Source organism: Triturus cristatus, chromosome 2_1, assembly GCF_964204655.1.
Source record: "Triturus cristatus chromosome 2_1, aTriCri1.1, whole genome shotgun sequence".
Taxonomy (NCBI): domain Eukaryota; kingdom Metazoa; phylum Chordata; class Amphibia; order Caudata; family Salamandridae; genus Triturus; species Triturus cristatus.
Genome location: NC_140581.1, coordinates 241912552 through 241936310, shown reverse-complemented (window position 1 = coordinate 241936310; position 23759 = coordinate 241912552).

The window sequence follows — 23759 nt, the reverse complement described above, 5'->3', positions numbered from 1 at the left end:
CCCACCTGACAAAGGGGAAGAGGAGCTTCCAAAACAAAGTGCTCCAAATCCCCCCTGAACCAATTACATCTGGTTCCCCCATGCCCTGCAATTTAGACAAATGAGAAAGGGTGAATAAAAGAAGGGGCTGTGACCCCATAATGTTGTTCTGTACTTTGGTGCTGATCCTGCTGGGGTGTGCTGCTGCTGGGGCCCTGGGAGGCTGCCTGGAGGGCTTGCCTTCCTGGGCCCTGCATTGCCCCTTTATCCCTAAGGACTTCCAGGACTCTGATGGCTCCTTGCGCCCTGTGATCGCTGCCCCTTTTAATTTCCTGAGAGAGCGATATCTTGCCAGGGGAGAGGAGCGCGTGGGCTGTGCAGCGCGGCACTGCAGAGAGAGATAGAGGGAATCCCCCGGTGTAGGGATTCCCCCAGTGATGCTGGAAATGGCAGGTGCACACCCCACATTCTATTTGTGCTTTGCGGGTGCCCACCCCGCTTATGGAGTCTGCAGAAACGCGGGTGCCCACCCCGCTTATGCCTTTATTTAATTAGCGGGAGCCCACCCTGCGTTGCCGGAGAGAAATCACCGCCACGGCCCGAGCCGCTAAAGAAATTTCTTCCGGGCCACTGCCCAGCGCGACCCAATAGGCAGGCAAGGCTGTGCTTTCTGTGGGCGGCGCTTCTGAGAAGGAAGGGAAGCCCCGCGAGTGAGGAGACTGGTGCCGGTGGTGATGTGGGGCTCCCAAGTGCGAGGGAGAGCCCCGCTGTGGTGGCTGCAAGAAAAAGAAGTCCCGGGTCCCAGTAGGGGCCCGGGTGAAGAGAGGCAACGCGGCTCCAGCGCAAGGGAGCAGAGCCGGCCCGACGCGTCCGGAGCCAGAGAGCTGGTAAGTGACACATCTTTGTGTTGGTGCTTGTTGGAGGCACAGATTCTGAGCGGCCTCGCCTGGCAGCGGGCCGCTCCAACATGAGGGCACAGAGGTGCCCGGGCCCCATAGCTTTGTTCATCCCAGCTGCCCCGCTCGCAGAGGGCAGCTGCACCAAAGGGGTGATTTCAGGTGGAGAGCCCCAGTGAGGCCCAGAGGGCACAGTTGTGCCAGGGCGTATTTGTTTGTTCACAGCTGTACCGCACCAGCGCGGGTAGCTGCAACGTTGTGCACAATTGATTCAGAGTCCCTGAGTGGGACAGGAGGCACAGTGGTGCCAGCCCCCCACATACTGATCCACAGTTGCGCAGCTGCAACGTTTAAGGCACAGTTCTTTGGGGGCATGGGAGAGATAGGAGTGAGGTGCACTCCTCTGCCCCAGCGCAATGGCGCACGTGAGAACTATGCTGCATAGGCAGCAGCCCTGCCATTCTGGACACAGGGCATTTGAGCCCCTTTGAGAAGGCCAGTTGGACAGGGAGTCCGTAATTTATGTAATTTTAGGAAATGTGATGCTCCACAATGATTCATGCCTCTAAATGCTTTTGGGGATGAGATTATGTGCGTAATGTGTTTATGCCAGTGAGATTATTTCCTACTGTGAGTATACCCCTAATGTGAGTGATGCGTAGGAGGTTAGGGTCTAAGATGTTAGACTGATGAGGTTGGCGTACCATGTATTCAGCACCTAAAGTGATACTGTGCATAATGGGGTTTATGTGACAGGATGATGCTGAGTACAGTGGTTACCAGTGATTACTGGTTGTACGTTTATGATCTGTCTTACTTGTACTAAGTTCACTTGGTGATGATTCTGACAGTGGTCCAGTGGGCTCTGCCAGGTGTAAATAATCCCTTGTAAATATCACCTAGTGCCAGGTGGCACAATGTATATTATGTGATTACTATTCTTATGTGTTATGAGAATACAAAGGCTATTTTTGATATAACCTTGTGTGGAGTTCCTTTTGTGGTGTGCCTGGGATGTTGTTGCTGTGTGCGTGTTCAAACGCTTTACACATGGCCTCCGGGATAAGCCTGACTGCTCATGCCAAGCCAGCAAGGGGGTGAGCAGGGGTTATCTTTGGCGTGTAACTCCCTTGCCCTGACTAGAGTGGTGGTCTCTGCCTGGCTTTGGCGCCATCCTTAGCCAACCAGAGATCCCATTTCTAACAGTCCCCCTCTACCAAACCTATCAATTGACAGCGTGGGTCCCAGCCAACTGGAAGGGATCTACCCTGAATCCCATTTACAAGAAGAGTGACAGGACAGACCTGTCCAACTTCCGCCTCATTGACCTCCTGGACATTGAAGTTACGACCTACGCATCCACCCTGCTAAAAGAACTGGAGTGCTGGATAGAAGCTTATGGCATAATTTCATTAATGCAAACAGGTTTTAAAGCAAACTCTTTGACACAGGATAACTTTGTGGCCGATTCTTACCTATCTCACATGGCAAAGAGTCAGAAGTGACTCCCACTCTTTGCCTGTTTTGTTGATTACTCTGCAGCCTTTGACTGGGTAGACAGAAACAGTTGTTGGAAAAAGCTCTTAGGTTGGGGCCTCCCGAACACCCTGCTTCTAGCTATGATATCCCTATACACCTGGGACAGAGTCAAGTTAACACCTACGACTGTCTCTAGGAAGATAATGACAGACAACAATATCAAGCAAGTCACAGTGTTTGGGCCCCTCCTATTTAGCCTCTTCACTGCTGACATGGGCATTATGTTGAAACAACTTAACCTTATTCCTCCGAAAATCGGAAAGACCAAGACGGCGATGAGATCATTCTCTTAGACCACTCAAGAATAGGCCTACACAGAGCTCTGAATGCACCGTATAACTATAATTTGGCTATCAAAATTGCAGCAAATGGTTCCAAGACCAAAATTCTCCTTGTTGCACACCCAGTCAAAAACCCAAACTTCAGGTGTAGTCTGGGAGTGCTACAAATCAAAAGTGGCAAGTCTTATAACTAGCTGGGTGTCTGGTTCACCATAAAGGTGGGCATAAAATGCAACTGAGACATGCCACTACAGAAACTGAGACAACTATCATCAGTGTGTGCAAACTCTTTGGAAAGCTCATCCACTGGCTAAATAAGACGAGTAGTGGCCGCCACTTTGTTACCATTGATTACTGAATGTCAAGAAGCCTACCCAAGTCAGTTAGTACATATCCTGGTTTTTAGTCTCCCGTTGTATCTTTGGAGCTGCCTGAAAAGGCTGGAATTTGGGCTGGTGGCTCAAACGTGGGTAAGTATGGCGTCCTTTGTAAATTACTACCACAGAATAATTAATGCACTGGCTAATACAATAAAAGAAGCCCTTCGGCTCATCTTGGCACAAAACAGGAATCCATGGTCGCAATATCTACAATGCTCGATCAACACACTTCAAATTGACCAAGATGTATTAAACAGCTCACACCTTACATGCGCCATGCTTAAAGAAGCCTTGAAAAAATGCTATTTAAGGCAAGGGACATGGACAAGTTTAAAAATAAAAGAGTTCTGCAAACTGCGGGGCTGTCGTATGTTAGCGCACACCCTTATTTGTCTAGTGCACTCCATAAATAAAGGCTGTCTAAACCAAATCCGGTTTGCCTGGCAAATGAGCCTACTAATAAAGGAAGTAAACCCGAGATTCAGGCACCTTACAAAAATCGAAAACTGCCGACTCTACTTCTACAACTATGGATCTGTATATCAACTGCTTTGCTGCTGTCCTGCACTTCTGACACCACGCCATAGATTGCTAAAACCACTCTTCATCACCCACGGCACCCGAATGTGCAATGAGGCAGCAAATATGATGTTCAGCATCACAGAGCCAATGGAGCTGGCGAAATGCAGCAAATACATCAATATTACGCAACAGCGCCTAAAATGCAAATGATTAATGATTGAGCTAGACTGGCACGGCCGACTCACCCACAAAGCCTAACAAGCATTGGCATAGCCAATAGGTCTCGCTTTTGGGACCTTCTAAGTATTTAGTTATGCAGCACAATATCCTTGGTGCAACCACATCAACTGTTGCGTGGCTAAACACTTATAAGGTCCCAAAGACGAGACCTATTGGCTATGCCATTGCTTGGTGTGGTTGTGTGTGTGGTTGTGTGTGGTTGTGTGTGTGTGTGTGTGGTTGTGTGTGTGTATGTGGTTGTGTGTGTGGTGTGTGTGTCTGTGGTTGTGTGTGTGTGTGTGGTTGTGTGTGTGTGGTTGTGTGTGTGTGGTTGTGTATGTGGTTGTGTGTGTGGTTGTGTGTGTGGGTGTGGTTGTGGGTGTGGGTGCGGGTGTGAGTGTGGGTGCGGTTGTGGGTGTGTGTGTGGATGGGTGTGGTTGTGTGTGTGGTTGTGTGGTTCTGTGTGGTTGTGTGTGTGTGTGGTTGTGTGTGTGTGGTTGTGTGTGTGTGGTTGTGTGTGTGTGTGTTTGTGTGTGTGGTGTATGTGGTTGTGTGGTTGGTTGTGTGTGTGGTTGTGTGGGTGGTTGTGTGGTTGTGTGTGTGTGTGTGGTTGTGTGTGTGGTTGTGTGTAAAGTAGTTGTGTGTGGTTGTGTGTGTGGTTGTGTGTGTGGTTGTGTGTGTGGTTGTGTGTGTGTGGCTGTGTGTGTGGTTGTGTGTGTGGTTGTGTGTGTGGTTGTGTGATTGTTGTGTGTGTGTGGTTGTTGGTGTGGTTGTGTGTGTGGTTGTGTGTATGTGTGTGGTTGTGTGTGTGTGGTTGTGTGTGTGTGTGTGGTTGTATGTGTGGTTGTGTGTGTGGTTGTGTGTGTGTGGTTGTGGTTGTGTGTGTGTGTGTGTGTGTGGTAGTGTGGTTGTGTGTGTGATTGTGCATGTGGTTGTGGTTGTGTGTGTGGTTGTGGTTGTGTGTGTGGTGACAGTAATACTAAAAGCATCTCAAAATAAAGAAACACGTACATCGAGTTTGTGGAAAGAGAAAGCACGTTGTAAGTCAAACGGGCACAGCAAAGCATTAACTAGTGCTGATAATGGATACACACAGCCCATCATCTTAAGAGTTCGATTGCAGCTAATGTGCACTCAAACCTGCCCCCTCCTTGTGAGTTGCACCCCATATTTCATGAGTTGTAACTGCTGCACCCACCATAGCGCTTTAAGATCTAAAGCGCTACATAGGTCTAATCGATTAACCAGTCACCAACATGCTGTGCTTTTAAAGAGAATGTGCCAAAAGTTTCCAGCTTCCTCATCATGTCCTCATGAAAGCGCCAACTAAAGGACTCCCTGAATGGTGCAACGGACATGAAGCAGCCGCTACGATCAGAATGAACACTGTGAACGTTGTCCAGTTTCACAGTAACATTTCCTTAATGTTCTTTAAGTCACAAAACAGTAATACTAAAAGCATCTCAAAATAAAGGAACACAAACATCAAGTTTGTGGAAAGAGAAAGCACATTGTAAGTCAAACGGGCGCAGCAAAGCATTAACACAACATGTTCTTTGATGTTTGATGTTCTTTGAACGAGAACATCAAAGGGGCACCGCGAAAGTGATCATGGGCGAAAGTGATCGCGGGCGCTTAATGAGCATGACGAGGTTTGCCAGCCTCTACTCCTAAGCGCGCGCACATGCACTGTAGCTCTAGGCTGGCCATGGTAGCATTTTTTGAGCCTTCACAAAAAGTCTTGCCAGATCAGCGCATGCGCTGGGTCAGGCGAGACCTAAAAATAAGTGGACTCAGGTACCTTAAAACCTAGTAGGCTTAATATGCTAAGCTGTTTTTTGTGCCACTGTTTGCACTTATCCAACACTGCTAACTTTCAGATCCCACTAAGAAGATCAAACGTAAGCTCTGCACTTTAATATCTGACTTACCAAGTCTGTTTTTCGCTGTATTTCTTGGGTTTTAATGATTTTATGCATCAATGATTACAGTACTATTTTATATTGCAAAGATTTTTATGAATCATAAAATAAAGGCATTTTTGACTATATAAGTAAAAAAATTAAGTATACCATAAATTGCATTTTTAAAATTGAATTATAGAATTAATTTCCAAATAATGATGAATAGTAAATTAATTATTAACCAATTACCTTCCTAGCCTACAACCACTACAAACCGGGCAGCCCACAAGTAAAATATAAGTAAAACAAACCAGTATTTTAAATAATTGAAAACCAATTAAATAACTAACAATGAATAATACATTGTTGATTAATTACTTAATTACGTTCCCACACAAGCATACCCCACAAACCTAGCAGTCAACAACTATAATATAATTAAAATAAATAAGTATTCCATAGTTAGATAATTAAAAATTAATTCAATAATTAATAATTAGTAATTAATTGTTAGTTAATTATTACGTAATTAATTATCCACCCTACACCCCTACAAACCCAACAACCCACTACAACACTATACATTACTATTAATAATTAAATAAAAAAAATTAAACCACATAAAATTACAAGCTATATTTCTTTTTAAATGAATAACATTTATAGAAACAACAGTAACACGGAAAATTAATACATCATCTAAAACACGTTAAAAAAAGTTTAATGATATTTTTAACAACTACATTACTGAAAATGGTATTTAAAACATGGATATTATTTTAAACACAGCTACTGACATGGCCAGGTGTAGCCAGAGGAAACCAGGGGAGAAACATACTTTATTTGCAGGGGTAGCTCCTCCACTAGGGCGGAGGAGCGTCGCTCCACTGCTTTCTCACAGTGCAAGAAGCAGAAACAGAAACATAAAATGGTATTAACTTCTCGTTATTACTATTTTATGTTTAGTTGCGGGTGGGCATCTGCTCTGCAAGTAGGGGAGGAGTAGTGTGACCACTCCTGAGGGCGCAATGACTGTTTGGGAGGCCCACCGGGGCCGTCCAAACCAGTCATGCTCCTTCTGCCCATTATCCATGTAGGCTACAATGCAGCCTACATGGAGAAAATGGCCTCTCCGTAAGCCCCTGGCTGAGCAGCTTCCCCACCAATCACATTGCATTGCCATTGCAGCGTTGTGATTGGCTTAGGGAAGGGGAAGGAGGCTGCCTGCTTCCTGTTCCTGCCGGAGGCAGGAGAGCAGGTGCAGGTCCTGAGAAAATGCTGGACACGGCCGGCGGACAAGTACGTTTTTTATTTAATATTAAATTAACCCCTTCTCCCCACGCCACCCTGCCGGCGCGACCACATGACCCACCATCCACGATTAATGCCGACGCGACTGTTCATTTGGAGAGAAGCTTTGCCTGACAGGAGAGCAAGCATACAGCTGTATTCTCTCCTTACCGTCCTTTAATGAGATGCTGCTGCTGGAGTGCTTTACCTGCGTGTCCTGTAAGCTCACAACATGTCAATTCTAAATAAAAAGTACCTTGCTGTAATTCAAAAATAAGAACTGCCAATAAGAATGGAAAATGTAATTCCATAAGACTTTGGAGACTGCAGGAAGCACATCAATCGTTTTTTATAAACCAGAATGTATTTTGCTTGGTGCAGAGGGCGATGGACTGCATTTTTTACCATTTCTAATTGTGAAAACGAATTCCTAAATCACCTCACCTTATCTTGCCATTTATGAATGCAAAACATCAAATGACTGATAGTTTTCTTTTGTTAAATGTTTACATTTTTGGTACATTTTTGTAATATTACTGGCACACATCTGGGTAACGTTGCCCCAATTTAATGATTTTCTTTGGCCAAACTAATGTTAACTAAAACCAGTTTATTCTTGTTATGGCAACTGTCTAGGAGCGAGAAAGGAAGCAACAGACGGGGAAAGACAGACAGGGAGAAAAAAATGAAAAGAGTGAGAGGGAAGGACAGACATTACCTCCTCGTCAGTCTTTCTCGCCCCAGAGTTACACAGTGAGCTTCAGCTCCACACCAGAACCCTCCAAAGGAATTTACATTCTATGCCTCCCATCCCTCCTCAACATGGCCGACTACCTTCACCCCTAACACAGTACAAGGGGAGGGTCAACCCACTCCACTTCCTGTTTTTTTGGTTCCGCGCTGCAGACTCTCCAGAGCGCGTATCAGGTAAGTTGGGGCAAGCTCTTGCAGTAGAAGGTCCCTATTCCTGGGGCAAAGGCCCTGCGCTAGTGGGCTCACTGTGTACCGCCCCTCTTCCCTCCCACCCCCCCTCATTTTATGTGGCCTCCGCTTAACAGGGTCACTTTGTCTCGGCAGCCCGGCACAAGCGGGCTTACCTTGAATGAGATCAGCTCAACCCGTCCCCTTCCAGTGCCCTGGAGCTCGGGCAGGCTTCGGCGCTGCTTCTTGGGCCAAAGCACCAGTAATGATGAGCAATCTTTCTTCCCAGCGTATGTCGATCACAAGACGCTCTCCTGAGCATCTCTCATGCTCGTGCTGTGGTAGGGCGATCGGAGGGTTTTCTGACCTCGGTTCTCCCACTCTGTCCTGCCTACCTGAGGGAGGCGCTTCACACGTCCGACTTCCTGCTTTGGGTAGGGTTGCCTGGAAACGTGTGCCTTCGCTTTTAAGGTCGAGTGGTTTCAAGACAGGTCTCTGCTTGAGAGCTCGGTTTGCAATCTCGTGCATCTTCCAGTGCTTTATCATGGAGAGTGCCACAGCATAGCCAAAACCTCTGGTGCTTCCTGGTCTGTTCTTTTTCTAAAAAGCGATCTCACTAATGGATCCTGGTGAAGATCCTCCAGGGGAGCCTGGATCCAGCTCCCAGCCCACTGCTGATTCCCTTTTGCTCCAGGCTATTCAGTCCATGATTCAGGCTGCTGTGGCTACACCTTTTAAGGAGCGCGATGATCCTTCTTCTCCGAAGAAACAGAGCCAGGAACCTTCCACCCGCACCGAGGGTGAGGATCTCCGGGGCAGATATGTGCAGGGACAAGAACTGAAGGAGGTACTACAGCAAATTAAAGATAACCTGTGTTTCTCTGTCCCTCCGGTGGAGGAGCAGGCGGAGGATTTTTTTATGCCCTACCACAGACAGGAGCCTGAGTCCCTGCCCTTGCATCCTTCTGTCAAGAGGGTGATTGACAATGAATAACAGGACGTGGACAAGCAGTCCATCCCAAACTACCTCTCTAAACACTACGCCATTCAGGATTTTGCAAAAGATTTCCCCTCTGCCGTTAAAGTGGGTTCCGTGATGGCAGGACTATCCTCTTATGGGTCCATCATTTTCGACGATACTTCCCCCTCAGACCTGGTCGACAAAAGAGTGTAGGAGGCAGTCAAATGGTCCTATGCAGCGGCTAACCGCTCCATCAGAGCTTCCGCGTACCTTTCCTATACTGTTCAGTCCCTGTTTAAGGATTTCCAATCCCTAGCCGAACTTATGGAGCAAGGGGCTGACATCCTGCCTACACTGGCTGTCATGGAGCAACAAACGACACTATTGTCTGATATTACTTTCGATACTTTGGGGCCGCAGCAGCTGCTGGGGGGGCGGCTATTCAGGCTTGATGTCAGGTATGGATAAGGCATTGGAAGGCAGAGGCAGCCCAGACAGCCCTTCTTATAAAGATCCCTTTTTCAGGGACCAAGTTGTTTGGAACCTTCCCTGGAGAAGATGGTGAAGAAATATGCTGAGGACAGGAAGCTGTTGGCATCTCAAGGGAGATTTTTTGGTCCCAAGAGGGCTTTTGGTTCATCTGCTACTCCTAGGGGGGGTTGCCCTTTTAAGGAAGGGGTCGGAGCCGGGGTTCCCCGTTCCCCAAAAAATCCCAGTCTCAGCAGGCGGATGGTGCTTCCGCCCCCTCATCCAAGTCCTTACTATCCCTGGGTTCCTGTTGGCCAGTCTCCTGTGGGTGATTGTTGACTTTCATAAAGACTTGGGAGGAATCAGCCTCAGACCAGTGGGCTCTGCGGATTTATGAGAAGGTTACTAGATTGTCTTCAATTCCCCTCCTCCAGATGCTTTTATTCTTACTACCGTGCCTTCAGCCGCACCAAAGAGGGAGGCGCTTTTAGCAGGCATTCAGGAACTTCTCAGCACAGGGGCCAGTCGTCTGGTTCCAGCCTGTCAAAGGGGTCTGGAGTTTACTCCATCCTGTTCCTGGTGAGAAAGGTTTCTGGGGACTTCCATCTGGTGTAGGATTTAATGGGGGTGAATTCATTTATCCCTCATGTTAAATTTAAGAGGCTCTCTTTGCAGGAGATTCTTCCTTTACTGGTTCAGGGAAAAGTTGTGGCTTCCTATGATCTGCTCGATGCCTAGCTCCATGTGCCAATTCACCCATACTCTCAGCGTTTCCATTGGTTTTGAGGACCAAGCACTTCCAGTTCCAGGTATTGCCCTTTGGTTTGTCTTCTGCCCTGAGGGTCTTCATAAAGGTTTTGCCCCCTTGGTTGGAATCCTCCACAGGGAGGGGATTCGAGAATTCCCTACCTTGATGACTGGCTGATCTCTGCCTCTTCTTTTTCTAAGGGGACTCGACACATAGAGGGTGTGTGAGGTCCTGGAACGTCATGGTTTCCTGATCAGCCACAAAATGTCACATATGGATCCTACCCAGGACATGGTGTTCATCGGGGGTCATCTGGACATGGTCAAAGGGCTGGTGTTTTTAACTGCAGGGAGGAGGGCAACCTTGAGGAGGGACTTTGGTTGTGTCCTGGCTTGGATCCCGCCCTAGTACATCAATGTTTGAGGGTGTAGGGTTTGATGTCTGTAGTGATAAATGTGCTGTCTTGGGCTCATCTACATCTGTGCCTGTTGGAGAACTATCTCTTGTCCCAATGGACACCTTTTTCTGCGGATTACGATATGCCAGTGGTGGTGTCCTTAGATTCGGTCCGATCTTGGTTGGTGGATGGGGGACTCCAATCTGTCCAGAGGTGTTCCTTTTCAGGTGCCCATTCCCGGGTGGTGATGACCAATGCCAGCATGTTGGGCTGGGGGTGACGTTGGATTCCTGGTTGGTGCAGGGTCTTTGGGATCGCCTGCAGGTGGGATGCTCGTCCAACTTCTGGGTACTAAAGGCCGTTCATTTGGCTTGTCTGGAGTTTGCTTCGGCTCTTCGGGGGCATTATGTTCTGTTCCGGACAAATAGTCAGGTGGTGATGGACTTCCTCAATCACCGGGGGAGCTGCAGGGTTCGCTCTCTATGGATAATAGCGCAGGAGATTCTGACCCGGGGCGAAGGAGAGGGAGGTCTAACTCCCGGGGAGAGAGAACTGCGTGGCTGATCACCTGAGCAGGGTGTTTCTCTCCATGGCTTCCATCTGATGGGGGGAGGGTTCCAGCATTTGCAGTTATGGTTGGATGCCAGACGCTGGATTTGTTTGCGGACATGACCAACGCTCACCTATCCCGCTTCTGCTCGATCCTTCCGAGCCTGGAGGCGTCGCTGGTGTATGCATGTCATTCCATTGGCTGGGCACCCTGCTTTACGCATATCCTACAATCCCTTTGATTGCTCGAGTTCTGTGCAAGATTTGCCTGGACAGGGCATTTGTTCTTATGGTTGTGCCCGGGTGGGTTTGCTGCCTGTGGTTTCCTCTGCTGAAGGAATGGCTGTCCGGGACTGCTGAGTGATCCCGGATCTTCCATATCCATTGCTGTACCCTCATCTTCCTGTGGGAGTTCAGCGTCATCATCATTCTCAGGCCTGGCTCTTGAGATGCTGAGCCTTCTGTTTCGGGGTTGCTCCATGGAGGTGGTTGATTTGCTGTAAGGCTCCCGTCACCAAGTGACTCTTCAATCTTATTCCCTCCATTGGGGGTCCTTCTCTGTGATTTGTTTCTAAGGGCCTGGACTCTGTTTCTGTCGATCTAGTGAGGGTGCTGGATTTCCTGTCAGATGGCTTTGTCTTGGGCCTAGCCTGTTCTACACTTCGAACTCAGTGGGCAGTCTTGCGGGTGTCCTTTTCTATAATGTCCTAGGACGATTTGTCTTGCACCTTCATGGGATCTTCCATTGTTGTTACAGGCCCTTCAGGGGGTTGGGTTTGAGCCCTTAGGCTCAATGTATGTCAAGTTCCTCACTTTGAAGGTGGTGTTTTTGATGGCCATCGTGTCCGCTGGTCGGATTGGGGCGCTGGGATCTTTTCTTCGCTCTCCTCCTTTTTTGCGTGTTTTACCGGACCATATGGTATTGCGTCCATATCGAAAGTTTCTGCCCAAAGTCCCTTCGGTTGTCAACCATGCCCAGAAGGTTTTTTTGCCAACTTCCCCTCCGGTCGTTGATTCCGGGATGAATACTGGTCTCTCTCTGTAGGATGTCTGGCGAGCGGTGCTGGTGTATTTGGAGCGGACTTCATTCTTTTTGCAACTGTGATAGCCTGTTTGTCACTTTTGGGCCTTTTTGTTCTGGTCATAAGCCTTTTCTCTCCATCCTGAGTGGGAGGATTAGGCAGACGATCTTGTTGACCTATGGTTCCCAAGGTTATGAGGTGACTCCCTGGATTCAGGGTCGGTCTACCTGGGGTCTGTCTGTCTCTTGGGCATCTTTCAAGGGGGTCTCTACTGATGACACCTGTAGGGCCGCTACTTGGTCCTCGCCGCACATGTTCATGGATCACTACAGGGTGGTGTTGGGTGGTCCTTTTGCGGGGGTTTTGCTGAAGCTGTTCTCCAGGCTGGTTCTTCTGGCTCTTGATGGTCACGCCTTCTGTGGGCGTCTCCCTGGTTTGTTTTGCATCTGTGTTACTTTTTGGATTAAAACCTGCTGTTTCCATTATCCCGTAGTCTGTGGTTTCTTGTGAGTTTTTCATGAAGCCATTGGGCATGTGCTCACTTCGTAACTCTGGTGGCGAGGAAGACTTACGAGGAGGTAATGCCTTGGTTACGTACCGGTAATCTTCTTTACTCCAAGTATTGTCTTCCTCGCCACATGGGTTCTCATCCCTCGGCTTCATGTGGTTGCTTTTGGAGCTTGGTAGTTCTACAGGAAGTGGGGTGGGTTGACCCTCCCCTTGTTCTATGTCACGGGTGACGGGGTCAGCCATGTTGGGGAGGGATGGGAGGCATAGAACGTAAATTGCTTTGGAGGGTTCTGGTGTGGAGCTGAAGTTCACTTTGTGACTCATGTGGCGAGGAAGACAATACTCGGAGCAATGAAGATTACCGGTTATTAACCGGGTGAAGAGGTGAGAGGGAGAGAAAGGGCAAATGGGCAGGAGAGTTAGAAGGGCGAAAGTGCAGGAGAGTTAAATGGATTAGGAAGAGGCATGAGACATGCCATGATAGAAACAAAGAGAGCGTCTGTAATTGGAAGAGAAAGAAAAGACAAGAATCAGGGGAGACAAGAGAAGAGGGGGTAAGTAGGAAAATAGACATAGGAATTAAGGAGGCGAGAGAGGTGTGGACAGATGAAGAGAATGGCAAAAAGAGTAGGAAGATGAGGGCTATTAGAGGAGAGAGAGAGAAAAAGAAAAGCGATACACAGGAAAGAGGAAAGTTGATGAAAGGGTTAGAATAGAGCTAGGGAGAGGTGGAAGATGGGAGAGAATAGAGGAAACCTAGAGATGGGATGAAAGGACAGCCCTTGTCAAGAAAAAAGGACAGCCATTACGAATGTAGGTCCAAGTGTGGGATATTTTTTTTCTGGCTATTCCTCTGACCGCAACACCACAGCAACTCTGTCTTGTTGTGCCTGCTTGCCACTTACTTGTGGAACCAACTACCGACATAGGTTCGCTTACATCCTAGTGTACTTTGAAATATAAACTTAAGTTGAACTTAGCTACTTTATCTTCAAAGAGTTATACTACCTTATCGTATTTTAAACTTTTTATTGTGCAGTGTCAGTTGTGTTTTGTTTTAGTAGAACCTTGCAGCTAGACTATTTCAAGATTTTTACGCTTTAGAAATAAAATGAATAGAAATAAATCCAAACTACACGAAGCATAGCCGATCACGAGTAATACTTTATTCATTGCCTCTCTTAATCACTTTGTCTTTGACCTTGTCTCTTGGGAAGATGCAAGGATATTTCAAATGGTATTTGCTCGAACTCCTTTCAACAGAAGAGGAGCACAGGGAATTTAGAAGAAGTAAAGAAAATACACAGTGCACATGTAACGTGACGTTTTTACTAATTATAGCTCCCTCTAAAGCTTCTCTCAACGCATCTGCCAAATCATGTTCTAAAGGAAACAGGAGTGAGTTTTACAGCAGGAATAACAAGCGAAGTCTGGTGTCCATTTAAACTTTGCTTAAACTTTCGGGTTAGGCTCTGCAATCCACTCCTTCCTTTGCCGTTCAACCACCCATTGATCTCGTGTGAAGTCTATGCAGCATTCTTAACTGGGCTGTGAGATGTGGGCATAAAAGGGTTAGAATTAGCCTTTCTTACTAGGGTGAATTTCAGAAGAGGCACTGAGATGCATGTGTCCTGAGTACAAGGCCTACAGTCCTTATTTTAATGCCTGGTAGTATTTGGAATTGTATTACAATGGATCAGAGAAAGGGAGGCAGATATTATAATAGATTATGGCAAATACTTGCTAATATTGCTAACATTGCAAATTAAACAACATGGATTGGGTATTTTATCTAACTCCTCTTACTTCTACCTGTTGTGAGTCATTTGCTTATTTCTCGTTACCCCTGTTTTGTGAAGAGTCTGTGATCTTCCTTCACGTGTCCCGAAGATACAGAGCGTTCCGTAAAGGTTTTGATCTCTTGATCATGAAAACATTGATTGGAGTTCGCGGGCAGCGGATTACATGTCCTCCTAGTATTGATCACAGTAGGACTGGCGACAGTTTTTCTACTAAAGTCCTTGCGACTAACTTGATTAAAGCTGAGATTGGTAATATTTGTAAATCAGACCATGATCCGGTGGCTACCTCCTTTGACGTTCTTATTATTGTCACTAAAAATAGTAGATGAAAATGTAATAGTTACTTATTATCAGAAAATAGAGGCTTTTCCTTTTACAAAGTAATGGTTCACCTAATGTGTCCCAATTTTAGCTCTGTTCCTACTAATTGGGATCAGGGCATAGCTAACAGTGGTGCAACCAGTTCAGTGGCACCAGGCCCCAGAGGTTGGAAGGGGCTAGCCTGCCCTGCACTGTTTGCAGTTATTGAGGAGGCTCAACTGCTCACCTTTTTTTCAGACTCAAAGCCTGACGTGGGACTAGCTCAGTGTTTACTCTTTGTGAGGTTTGGGTGGGGCACAGAGAATTATGTGGCTAAGGAATAAATGAAGAAGTGAGTGAAAAGGATGCAGTCAGAGGGTGAAAGATAGGTAAAAGAGTAGAATAGAAAAAGATGACAGAATGAAAGAATGAAAGAAGGGGATAATGATGAGAAAGAAAGATGATAAAGATGAGCAAAAGAAGCAAGGGAAGAGAGTGGTCAGAATTAAGGATGTTAGAGAGGAATGTAATATGGGTTAGTGAGAGCCAGAAGAGCTGCAGAGAGAAAGAGGTCAAGGAAGGGGTGCTCAAGAGAGAGCGCAAGGGTGGAAGGACATGAGTGGACAGAGGGATGAACAGAGAGGGAAGAGAGAAGAAGAGACGGGTAGAATAAGGAACCTGGAGACCTGTAAGCAGGAGCACAGCTACAACTAGTGCTGTTGCAGTAGTAACTTTGAGTCTACTTGCGAGAGGCCAACTTCACCCCAAATATGTCTGTATTTTTTAGATTTTTTAGTAAGTAAACAAAACCTAAGAAGTAAGAGAGGAGGGATGAGCGGGAATAGGGCATTGGGGTCAGCGCCCTACAGCACAGCCAAGCAAATACAAAAAGCTAAACCCGACTCATCAATGATGCGCCCAATACTGGACCATTCATCCTTGGAATGGGAACAATAAATGTATGCCCTGTATATCAGATAGTGGTGAGCATTGAAAGAAAATGTAAGTTAAGCCCTACCACTCCTACCTAGGTGCCATCCTTCATCCTCTGGCTTCTTTGCTCTCCAAAAATGGTTCTAATAGTGAACGGGCTTCCTTAAGTAAGGAAAGCACTAACAAGGTCTCCAATACACAAGTGAAGACAGAGATCCCACAAGGTGTAATCAAAAATCTTCCAGATATCTCATACATTTGATTTATTACACAAGTACCTGGGGGATGGTTAAAAACAAGTGTATGGTGCCGAAGGTGTATTAATACTCCTGCACCACAGTGGTTGTCAAAACCCCTTTTAGACGGCCATGGTACAAGTAAGGGTTAGTTGGCCCAACCATGAGGGTTGAGGCCTTTTACTCATGATGTCCCAAATCCTGACCTACTATGACCCTACTATGGATTCTGAGCAACTGGGCCAAGTACCCCTTCATCCCCTTCTGGGGATAGGTAGATACAAGGTGTGAGCACAGGCTCACCACTCAAAATAGATGCAGAAGTAATATACTATAAAACAGTTAAATACTTTTCACCTTTAATTTACTTAAATATTTTGGAATATTTGATTAGTACTCTCTTTGGTGAAATGATTCCAGTTTTATAGTCTAATATTTATAATTGAGTTGGATACTTTTCCTTACTCAATCATATCATTGGACTGTTGTTAGAACACTCCCTTGCTATTAATATTATTTTTACATAATGTTATTAATGGATTTTGTATTTGTTTTAATCAGTGTTTGATTATTCCAAACTATAAACCTGAACATAGCACTTGGTGTCCATACAGAAAACACAAGCTCTGCTTACTTCAATGTAATTCAATTCATATTTATTGCAGATTATCCTCACTATGGGCCCGATTCCCAGAACTAACTTAAGACAAAATCCTAAACTTACTACTTTTGGTATTCACAGAAGGCATTTAGTAATAGTAAAGTTAGGATGTTGTCTTAAGTCTGTCTTAAGTCTATCTTAAGTCTGTCCTAAGTTTGTCTTAAGTTTGTCTTAAGTCTGTCTTATGTCTGTCTTAAGTCTGTCTTAAGTCTGTTTTAAGTCTGTCTTAAGTCTGTCCTACTACTTTTGGTATTCACAGAAGGCATTTAGTAGTAGTAAATTTAGGATTTTGTCTGAGTGCCCGAAACGCATCATACGGCTTTTTGAAAAATAAATTGTTTCAGCCACTAAGTCTGGGTCCGTGACTCTCTTTCCAAGCAAGAAGGAAACATGAGGGAGCCTTTTTGCTACAGCCCGAACTGCTGAACAGAATTTCACCAAATTTGGCAAAAAGGTAGTGCTTGGTTCAGAAACCGCCCTTTTTTTAAAATGGTGTAAATCCGTTTAGTAGATGCGGAGAAAATAAAAAAATAGAGGTCAATAAATCAATTTCCCATAGGAAAAATTAGACACGGTTACAGCCAAAACTGCTGAACGGAATTACACCAAATTTGGCAAAAAGGTAATGCTTGGTTCATAAAGCGCCCTTTTTTTTTAAATGGTGTAAATCCATTCAGAAGTTGCTGAGAAAATCAAAGAATAAAAGTTTCGATATCTATGGCCGCGGTGGATCCGCGCACCCTGCCGCTCATGAGCTGCATTCTAATTGACTGTCAACACTTCAAACCAGGAAGTGTTGGCAGCCATCTTTTGCCTCTGTAGAACCGACGCACAAGAAAACAGTAAAACAAACGCACAAATCAAGAAAATGGGGCAGAGTAGAAATACCCTGACCCCCTAGGCCTGCTCAGGGGGTCCCAGAAGGTCTTTTTTTAAATTTATTTTTTTAAGAAGGGGAGGTGTGTGGCCCCCCTTCCTTTCCTATTTTATTGGCCCTAGGGAGCCCATCCCCCAGGGCCTGACCCCTTTTTTTTTTGTTTTGTTTTTTTAAATGGATGCGGGCTGCATGGCCCCCATCCTCTGGCCATTTATGGCCCCGGGGGACCCCAACTCCCGGGGTCTGGACTCTCGTTGGGGACCGTGGTGGGGTCCCCAATCCCCCCACGGTCCCGCCAGCTTCCCGCATCCTGTGGGAGCAGGCATTGCTTTTCCACAAGGGGAGCTGCTGACATGCAGCTCCCCTTATGTAAAAGCAATTCTACTTTGCTTCATTGAAGCGAGAGCAAGCTTCAGTGAAGCAAAGCAGAGTTCGCAATGACAGGGCGGGAGCCGCGAGGCTCCCACCCTGTCATTGCAAACAGCAGTGTCCCGGGGGTGGGCGCCCCGGGACACTGTAGGAGCTGGCCGTGGGGGGTGGCGGTCCCCAGGGCCATGAATGGCTCCAGGAGGGGGGGCGCACGGCCCCCCTCCCAACAATTGCACAGCCCCGGGGAGGTGGTGGTCCCCGGGGCCGGGGGTCCATTATGGACCCCTGCATTTAAATATTAGTGCCCCGGGGAGGTGGCGGTTCCTGGGGCGTGTGGGGGGGGGTGTGTGCCCCTGCTAAATAATTCATAAAAGCCCCGGGGGTGGCAGTCCCCGGGGCTTGGGGGAGCCTCCAAGGCCCCCCCACAGATTAAAAAAGCAAAGCCCCAGGGGGTGGCAGTCCCCGGGGCTGCGGGGGGGCCGTGAGCCCCCCGCAAATATTTAATGAAAGCCCCGGGGGGTGGTGGTCTCCAGGGCTGCGGGGGCCTGCCTGGGCCCCTGCAATTTCAATTTTTCACTGCCCCCGGGCCTTGGCCCACCCAGGGGCTAAATAATAACGTAGCGCGGCAGGCCGCGCTACGTTTTTTAAAATATTCGCTGCAGGATCCGTAGACCACAGGGTGCTTTTTCACAGTGGTAAAGGGAGGGGGCGGGGCCTGAGGTGACATGTGTGCAAACACGCCCTGTGGCGCGTTTAAAGTTGGGGAATTAATTCCCTTTCAATCCTGAGGGCCCCTGGGGGCAACTAAGCCACCAGGTGCTTCCAGTAAGTGTCACTGCGCTGCGTTGCAGAGCGGTGGTTCAGGCCATGCCTCTTTTTACACCTCTCTGCAACGCAGCTCTGTGGCGCTTACTGGAGGTATCTGGTAGGCTAGTTGGCCCCCAGGGGCCCTCAGGATTGAAGGGGACTTTATCCCTCAACTTAAAACGCGCCACGGGGCGCGTTTGCACAGTGGTGAAGGGAGTGGGCGTGGCCTGAGGTACCATTTGTGCAAACATGCCCTGTGGCGCATTTAAAGTTGGGGAATTAATTCCCTTTCAATCCTGAGGGCCCCTGGGGGCCACCTAGCCCACCAGGTGCTTCCAGTAAGCACCACTGCGATGCGTTGTAGAGAAGTGGTCCAGGTCATGCCCCTTTTTACACCTCTCTGCAACGCAGATCTGTGGCGCTTACTGGAGGTACCTAGTGGGCTAGTAGGACCCCATAGACCCTCGGGATTCAAGGGGACTTAATCCCCCAACTTCAAGTGTGCCACGGGGCACGTTTGCACAGTGGTGAAGGGAGGGGGCGGGGCCTGAGGTGACATGTGTGCAAACATGCCCTGTGGTGCGTTTTAAGTTGGGCAATTAATTTGTCTTCAATCCTGAGGGTCCCTGGTGGCCAACAACCCCACCAGGTACCTCCAGTAAGGGCCACTGCGCTGCATTGCAGAGAGGTGGCCCAGGCCATGCCCCTTTTTACACCTATCTGCAACGCAGCTCTGTGGCGCTTACTGGAGGTACGTGGTGGGCTAGTTGGACCCCAGGAACCCTCAGGATTGAAGAGGAATTAATTCCGCAACTTAAAATGTGCCACAGGGCGTGTTTGCACACATGTTACCTTAGGCCTCGCCCCCTCCCTTCACCACTGTGCAAACGCCCCCCGTGGCGCATTTTAAGTTGGGGATAAAGTCCCCTTGAATCCTGAGGGTCCCTGGGTTCCAACTAGCCCACCGGGTGCTTCAGCACCACTGCGATGCGTTGTAGAGAAGTGATCCAGGTCATGCCCCTTTTTACACCTCTCTGCAACGCAGATCTGTGGCACTTACTGGAGGTACCTGGTGGGCTAGTTGGACCCCAGAGACCCTCAGGGTTCAAGGGGACTTAATCCCCCAACTTCAAATGCGCCACGGGGCACGTTTGCACAGTGGTGAAGGGAGGGGGCGGAGCCTGAGGTGACATGTGTGCAAATATGCCCTGTGGTGCGTTTTTAAGTTGGGGAATTAATTCCTCTTCAATCCTGAGGGTCCCTAGTGGCCAACAACCCCACCAGGTACCTCCAGTAAGGGCCACTGCGCTGCGTTGCAGAGAGGTGGCCCAGGGCACACCCCTTTTTACACCTATCTACAACACAGCTCTGTGGCGCTTACTGGTGGTACCTGGTTGGCTAGTTGGACCCCAGGGACCGTCAGGATTCAAGGGTATGTAATCTCCCAACTTAAAACGGCCACAGGGCATGTTTGCACACATGTCACCTCAGGCCCCCCCTCCCTTCACCACTGTGCAAACGCACCCCGTAGCGTGTTTTAGAGGGGAAGTTTTAATCCCTCGGCCCTATTATGTACTAGGCAAAACCAAAGGGGATGATGGACGGAATGTTGAACATTGCAAGCACTCACCCCCAGTCAACTGGTCTGGGTTTAATCCATCATCATTCTTTAGCTCACTCCACCACCCCAGTTCAGACATGGCCATATGCAAATCAGTCTGACCCTGTGCCTCATGGGAAAAGTCCAGCCCGAACTGCCAAGCCATGTCTTCCCTGGACCGGAAACAAGCATCCTGGGACCGGTTTCTGGCTAATCAGCCATCATCAGCCGGGCTAGCTTGAATACAGTGGCAAAGTGATCAAGGGACCCACGTCTGGGAATACCCTGCCAACTTAGGGCGAACAAAGCAAAACCAAAGGGGATGAACAAGGCGATACCAAAGGGGATGTCACTGACCATGTCATGAGTGATGTAATATGTGACGTCATCAGCAGTGCATTGCGGGGGCGCGAGTTATAGTTAGCTGTACTTACTATAACGGGGGAATTTCTATGGTTTTGTACGAGTGAAATGTCCAACTAACTATAACTTTCCCTAAAACCTATGGTTTTTTCAGTGAATATATATATATCAAAACCAAAGGGGATGATGGACGAAGTGTTGAACATTGCAAGCACTCACTCTCAGTCAACTGATCTGGGTTTAATCCATCATCCTTCTTTAGCTCACACCGCCACCCCAGTTCAGACATGGCCATATGCAAATCAGTCTGATCCTGTGCCTCATGGGAACAGTCCAGCCAGAAATGCCAAGCCATGTCTTCCCTGGACCGGAAACAAGCATCCTGGGACCGGTTTCTGGATAATCAGCCGTCATCAGCCAGGCTAGCTTGAATCCAGTGGCAAAGTGAGCAAGGGACCCACGTCTGGCATACCCTGCCAACTTAGGGAGAACAAAGCAAAACCAAAGGGGATGATGGATGGAGTGTTGAACATTGCAAGCACTCACCCCCAGTCAACTGATCTGGGTTTAATCCATCATCATTCTTTAGCTCACTCCGCCACCCCAGTTCAGACATGGCCATATGCAAATCAGTCTGATCCTGTGCCTCATGGGAACAGTCCAGCCCGAACTGCCAAGCCATGTCTTCCCTGGACCGGAAACAAGCATCCTGGGACCGGTTTCTGGCTAATCAGCCGTCATTAGCCAGGCTAGCTTGAATCCAGTAGCAAAGTGAGCAAGGGGCCCACGTCTGGGCGTACCGAGATCAGTTGACTGGGGGTGAGTGCTTGCAATGTTCAGCACTCCGTCCATCATCCCCTTTGGTTTTGGTTTGTTCGCCCTAAGTTGGCAGGGTATGCCCAGACATGGGTCCCTTGCTCACTTTGCCACTGGATTCAAGCTAGCCTGGCTGATACCGGCTGATTAGCCAGAAACCGGTCCCAGGGTGCTGAAGAAAGCTAGGGACCCTTTCTAGGCTGAAACATGTCGACCCATTATGGTGCAGGGATAATAGGCAGTCCCATGCATTGCAATAGTTTTTAATAATCCCTCTGGCCCACCCTTAATAAATAGTAATACTTTGGGTTTAGGGCTTAGGGATTTTATGCTCGCCCATCAAGTGAGGTGTGTGAGGCCATGCCTTCCAAATTGTTGTCAATATCTTCTATCCTATTCAAACTGCAAGACATAACATGTATCAGAAAATGTTCCCAGAAGATGTGTTATTCCTTGTGAGCGGCCCTCTATTTAGTCTCATCGAGTCCAGTTATGTTTGCCTTTGGCATGTAGATATGGAGGACGCAAATGCTGACAGACCCTTTTCATCTCGTTTCCCAACACCCCTCTCCTTATTTGGAAAACCGGTCCATAATTATATGAATAAATGTGACTTCCACAGATCCCAGCCTGAGAACACTTTTGAGACCTGCGGAATATCAAAAAAGAATAGGACATACTGTCTATGATCTGATAGTAGACGTGAAGTACTGGACCTGCTCCCTCTTGTGCCGAGGACAAAGAGGTGAATTCCATGGCTCAGTAGGCTGACCTGTGCGGTTACAGGGACAAAGCAAGCTGCAAGAGGCTTTTCTCCCATAGTGCCTAGCTGACCAGTAGAAACTCGACCTGTTTGCCTCTGCCTGATATCCTGAAAATCTCTAAGTGCCTTCTGCTGTGGTCCTCGGGGCTTTAAAAGTGTACTCTTGGATTGTTAGGGTATCAGAAGAAAGTTTGGAAATTTTTTACAACTTTTTCTCCAGAGATTCAGTGGGACCAGAAAAAGTATTCGACTTGAAGTTCTACAGCATCGGTCTCCGAAAAAAAGACTGATGGCCTGATTATGTGTTTGGTAGTTCGATGGGCCGCCAAACTCAGGGTGGCGGTGCGACTGCCGTATTATGACTTTGGCAGTTGGACCTCCATGGGATAGCTGCTACTGCCAGAGATCCAAGATCCCTGGTGGTCTTGCATTGGCCTGAGGCCACAATATGCTGGTGGTGCAACTGGAGTGAGCCCGCCATGAAAAGGGTGGCAGTAAGGAAACTAAGGGGCCCCTACAGAGCCCCCTGTTGCGGGGGTCCATGCAGGTTGGCACATGGTGTGCCCCCTGTCTTTCTGCACCCTTAGTTCCTGTATGGTATGGACTTTACAGTCCATGCCATGCTGTAGCGTGCTTTGGCAGTCCCACAGTGCTGCCTTTTTAAACCTCTTCTATGAGCCTATGAAGGGTAGCGTCATGGGCCAGCTGCCGCAGGACCATCTGCCGGATTACAACTTGTAATCCAGCGGGCATTCAGTGGTGGAGTTTGGCAGTGTTTGAGAGGGGTGGTGGCGTGCCACCCCACACCATCAAACTCAATATCAGGCCTGAGTCCCATTAGTGATGGGATGTAGAAAATTAAGATGGTGGTCGGAAATACCCCCCAACTGCCATGGTAGTGGGAAAAGACCACCCGCAAGGACCGCGGCATAACCGCCGGTCCAATTAGGATGCTCCGCAGTCGAAATCCGACCGCGGCGGTCGGATTCTGGTGATCAACATTGCGGCAGTTGCTGCTGCCAGCAGCACCACCACGGTGTGAAAAGGAGCATGTCATGCATGTCACTGCACTGCGTGGCAGGCAATGCACAGTGCCTGCCACCTGGTACAGGGACATGTAGGGGGGTACCATGGGGACCACCCCAGTGTACCCACACTCCCTCCGAACACATTGGGGGTCTGCAATGGGCCCCCAGAACATGTCTCCGCATGCCTTTCCATGGCGGTTCCACCGCAGCGGAAAGGCTGGCTACCGCCGGCATCATAATCGTGCTGGCGGTGCTTTGCCCTGAACCGCAACAATTGTAGCGGCCCAGCTCTGCCCGCCAGGCAAGCGGGCGGACTGCAACCAGCTGAAAAGTGGCAGGTGGAAATTCACACCGCGGCGGTCACGACCTTGATTCTAATCGGACCAGCGGTTTTCCGGGTTTCGATGGCGGGCGAATGGCCGCCCGCCATCCTAATGGACCACTAATTTATGAGAAATCTCCAATGCTCCAGAGCTTCAGCTGGACCAACCTGCTTCATGTCTCCAGCCTTTTGTTCCACAGCAGCAGTTACAATTACAGTGGCAGCACTGGCAGAGATTATTTTTGTTGGAAAAAAGTGACAAAGTCCCTTTCTGTTTTTCTACTTAAATAAAATGT